General features: G+C 37.1%; 1 long non-coding RNA gene across 1 annotated transcript; it reads left to right on the top strand.

Annotated features, from left to right (window-relative positions):
• The first annotated feature begins 913 nt into the window (after nt 1-913).
• On the top strand, nt 914-1,613 carry LOC121051869. Its single transcript, XR_005807280.1, has 2 exons — nt 914-1,173; nt 1,306-1,613. It is a non-coding gene; the product is annotated as an uncharacterized LOC121051869 (long non-coding RNA).
• Nucleotides 1,614-5,352: the final 3,739 nt, after the last annotated feature.

Below are 5,352 nucleotides of genomic sequence, written 5' to 3'. Positions count from 1 at the left end.
AGTCTCTCCCTGAAAGTAATTGCGTTCAAAGTTCAGATGACCCGATGGACCTCAACCGCTACTATATTACAACATGCAATCAGCCAAACTGGAGGACCCAAATAATGAAATGAAACTGAAATGAAATAGTGAAAGATTGAACAGCTAGCCAAATAATTGACTTAAATATCAGCGTAAAGTAGCTTTTCCGACTTTACACCAATTTGTTGGGGCCGTGGTAGGTGATGCACTTTCTCTACTGCAACTTTATCCGTTCAACTCATGCCATGCATATATCTCATACATATTATTCTGATATATGAACTGTATGTGAAGAGTTCGTCGAATCGATCGAACTTGAGCATCACGGATGCACGAGGTGGAAAAAAATTAAGAAGCGCTTCTACTTCCTCTGCTACATCCCTTGGTTTTCTAACGTCGAAACAAAACCAATAATACAAAGGTTGTTCAAGATAATCATCAAACTTAAGACCTAACCAAAATAAACAAACACCAATACTAAAAGCCACAATTTCCTCAAACTAAAAGGAATAAAGCCACATCGGAATTCGGATGGGTGACATTATGGGATGAATGAGGTGGGAAGGAAGGGGTTAAGGTGAGCTTTGAAAAAAGAAAAAGAAAAAAAAAATAGGAATAAAGCTACAATCTCTTTATTATGTAAAAGCCAGCTTCGTCATGATAATTATTTCTTTTGCTAATGGGATTACCACTATCTATTTGCCAGATAAAATATTACTGCAACCCGGAATTGTGATCAAATAAGCATGCGATGCAATAATTGACCTTATCGTTATCAACCTCGATTAATTGAAGTGCTCATTGTTTTGGGCTTCAAATCCTCTGTCCCAAAATCTCTGTCTCCTTCCCTGTCTCCCATTCAGGTTGTGACACCTGTCTTGCCACCTAAGACAATTTAACATTACCTCCGTTAACCTATTTTTTTTAATTCTTGTCTTTGCTCTTGCAAGAGACCAGATCATGTCAATATCGAACCCAGACCTATTCATATGACTTGAAATCTATACCAGATCATTGACAACGCCATACAAATTGACCCGTATGAAGTCCGAGTTTCCGACCTCTAAAGCAAGTATGCATAATATCTGGTCTCTCTCTTTTTTCACCTTCTGCTCATAGTAGAAGAATGAGGGAATTTTTAGATTTAGAGAGGTAGAATAGCCTTAATCGATTTCAGTTTCTAGATTCTTTTGTTTCTCATGCCCATATCATGTGGGTTCTTTGGAATTTGCTTTTGCTTCGGAAAATTATCTCAGTTATTGTTATGAATTGCCAATTATACAGAAGAAGAAGAAGAAGAAGAAGGAGCAGCAGCAGCAGCTTGGAATGATCGAGGATCTGATTCCAATTCTAATATTACGCAGTAATTGCGGCATTAAAATGACTAGATCAACCAGCGAGCTGAGCTGAGCCGCGCCGCCGGCCATAACTTATACTCAACGGCCGTGGAGGTGGAGATCTTTTCTCAATCAATCAGAAATAAAAAGCAAAGCAGCCCTCTTTCTTCTTCTTCTTTTGTTGGAGTCGGGCCCTATCAGTTTTTCCTTTTGGACTTTGCTTTATATCAAAAGAATACTTAAGTTTCTTTCTGATATCATGAATCATGGATTTCATAGATTGAAATTTATAGATGAGAACTACTGGGCAGATGAGATTGAGGCTTTTGAGAGGGAGAGTTGGTGTGAACTGGGGAAGAGAAGAAGAAGATATGAACTCTAAATTTACTTTAAAATTTTTTTTTTCAGTTTCATTGTTGTAATTAAGAGTAAGCATTTAATATTCTCATAAAAAAAAAACAATAAAAAAAACGTGTTAATAGAGTTTAAATTCTGTTAAGTAGTGGGACAGGTGTCGCAACATGAATGGGAGACAGGGAAGGAGATAGGGGTTCTGGAACAGAGGATTTGATGCCATTGTTTTGGGATACGCTTTTAAGGCGGGTCTCTAGTACACGGTCTGTGTAAATGTATAACTTTTAAAAGTAAAGTTCAAAACAAAATAAAAAGAAAAGTGAGGAGCATATATTGAAGTCTTTTTCGACTCTTCACATAACATAGGAAGTCCGTCTTTTTCATGACATAGGCAGTAGTCACAAACGAATGTACCAGAGGTTCACCTGATAAGAAGACACTATTGTTTCTGTCTTGCTTTCTTCCCAGTTTTTGATTTTCAAGACATTCATCTGTCTTGATTCTAAGTATTCGACTTCAGAATCAGATTCGAGTAAGATGATTCTTCTGACCAGGCAAAGTATACTGACCTGTCGTCATCTTCTTCATCAGAATAGGCTGACCTGTCGTCATCTTCTTCATCAGAATAGGCTATTTCGTAGCCTATCATGTGTGCTGTTTTTACTATGGGCTCGTATTCTTCAAATAGAGCTTTAGTAGATCTTTTACCCTTTTCTGGGCATTCTCTGGCATAGTACCCTTCAGCTTTACATAACCAACATCTGCAAGCCTTCTTGGCTGGTTGTTTATTCTGATGGTTTTGTTGTTGATTATTTTTCTTTTTCTTGAAGAATTTCTTTTTTGGTTCTCCGTCTTCTTGTTTCTTGAAGTTGGAGCTTTTCTTAAACTTCAAGTTCTTTTTGAACTTCTTCGAACAATGTTTCTTTTTTCGAAACTTGGATTCATGACATCCCTAGTTCGTGGGCATATCAAGTATTCCGTAACAGACGTTTTCCGCTCCTTTGAGCTGCTTCTTGGCCATTTTGGCTCTAAGATTAGCTTTGCATTGCTCTTTTAGTAATTGATGGATTATGTCGGTAATACCTGCAACTGAAAATATTTCAATTGGTTTTTCAGCTATGCTTTCTCTCAGAGATGTTCTCCATGGTTCAGGTAGTTTTATGCAATGTTTTAAAAGGCTGAGGCGTAGCCGGGAGAGCCTCAGCAAGGTGTTCGCCTTGAGGCGTAAGGCGTAAGCCTTACGTATAAACTAGCTGTATTTACGTATAGAACTAGTCTTATATATAGAACATGTATTGTAACCAACAAAACATTATAAATTGTCATCCATTCATAATAAGCAAGTACTAAAACCATATGATTCAACAAAATCACCAAACCTAAAATAAATCCATCGCCAAGCATGGTCTTTCTTTGTTGTCCCACTAGTACTAGAACTCATTTTGCCTACACAAGATACAAACTTACATTAAATTATCAATTTAAAGTGGGAGCAGGACAATGCCAATCATAAACAAAACAAAACAGAAGCTATACCATAAGGAGGGACCATAGGCCCAACAAACAGAACAATTACATGTACGTTTACAGATTCAATGATTAATACTTAATAGTTCAATACCCATGCTAAAATGTAAACCAATACAGATTGTTCTACAAAATAAGAATAGTGATGAGATTGTTATCAAAAACCCCTTTAAGATCTCTTACTAGGAAAAGCGCAGAATCTGGGTTCAAACTTTCATAGTGAAGTGTCAGACTAACTTTCTTATAGTCACTAGGAGGCAATATAGCCTTCTTGGATTCTAGAGCAGATGGAACATTGATGCCATGATCCACAACAGAAGAACAAGACGCAGAAGTGTACAGCAATGATGAAGTTATTAAAGCAACAAAGAAAAAGAAATTGGGAGGAGCCATTAGTTACTGATAAAAGCTTATGAGTGGTTTGAACTTTGAACACATTTCTTGCTGTACATGTAGAGTGCATATTTCATATATAGCTGCTCCAATGTGGCCACTGACCATATATATTTGATTTCATTATGACTCATGCATGACTCAGGACCAGCTAAGCATGAAGGTGGAAGTTGCATCTCTCTCTCAATTGGCAAAATGTGAATATCAAAGATTACTGATGCATAGATATGTTAAAGACATTAATTCGTTTTAGAGTCTAGAAATCATATATAGCTTAGTTTACCCAGAAAATTCATACCAATGATAAATGATATGAATTTCACCAACAAATGTGAATATCAAAGATTACTGATGCATAGATATGTTAAAGACATTAATTCGTTTTAGAGTCTAGAAATCATATATAGCTTAGTTTACCCAGAAAATTCATACCAATGATAAATGATATGAATTTCACCAACAAATGTATAGTCAGTCCGATACAAATTGAGTTAAATTTATACCCCACAATAACATTGTTCTTCACATAAATTTTACTTCATGATTCAGACTCTCAGCTTGCAAATTTTACCCTGAAGAAATGGCAAGACAGAGGACGAACTTGAATGCAAATGCAGAAAATTCAAGCCATATCTACAAACAACCAGGTATGCCGTAACAGATACTACTCAAGCCTCTATGTGTTGAACATCATAGTTACTGTAAGAGGAAGTGTAGAGCAGGTTCATCAAAGCAGTGACTATATTCAATTATTCAGTAAGAAATTAAGAATACATAGATGATAGATGTCCAAATTCCAATTCCAATTGCACATAACAAAGAAAAACAAAACCATCCCAAGAAAACAAGGAAAATTGATCGAACCATGATCATACCTTGAACTCCTTTTCTTCAAATCGAATTATCGAACTACAACTCTCCAACTCTCTTCAAATCTTGCTCCAATTCTGCAAATAGCCTCCTTTAGAACCAAATTCTTGAGAAAACTTATGGGCTCTTCATGATTTTATCAACTTTTCGATTAAGGGATTGGGATTGAGTGCTCTTGAGAGTGAAGAGTCGGGGAGGCTGTTGAGGGATTTGGGGCTTCGCTCGGGTATAATACACGACCTAAATGAAAAACCCTCTCAAAACACCAAAACGACGTCGTTTTGGTGTGTTTAAAAAAAAAAAAAAAATTCCAGGCGTACGCTCAGCACGCCTTAAGGCGCGCTTTCGCCGCCTTCCACGCCTCCATCTCCACCTTCTGCGCCTCTGCGCCTCATCTGCAAAACAGACTCACTTTTCTTCACGCCTCACGCCTTTTACGTTTGAAGGCGCGCCTGACGCGCGCTTTTTAAAACACTGGTTTTATGTGCAATAGGTTTACTAGATCAGTGTTTTCTAATTTGCCAATTGTACAATAATATTCTTGAAATTCATTCAAGTATTCTTCAAAATATCTCATGTTACATATTTTGAGAGCATAGATATTTGATTTGGCTGTTTCTTTAGCCTTTTCACTCAGGTTTTAGAGATCTCCATAGAATTGATCGTACAGGGGTACTGCAAAATCATACGGAGATTTCGAATTTTTTATGTCTTCTAGCCAGTCTTTTCCTCTGGCAGTTTCTTTGAAGGACAAATAGTACTTCTTTGCTACCACTACAAAAAAAAATTCAATTTGCCACGGCGCAAGGCCGTCGCCGAAAGCCAAATTGCCGTCGCAAAAGACCAACGG

The sequence above is a fragment of the Rosa chinensis genome, chromosome 1 (genome assembly GCF_002994745.2).
Source record: "Rosa chinensis cultivar Old Blush chromosome 1, RchiOBHm-V2, whole genome shotgun sequence".
Lineage (NCBI taxonomy): Eukaryota > Viridiplantae > Streptophyta > Magnoliopsida > Rosales > Rosaceae > Rosa > Rosa chinensis.
The sequence above is the reverse complement of the archived record's forward strand: the minus strand, read 5'-3'. Positions and strand labels throughout refer to the sequence as shown.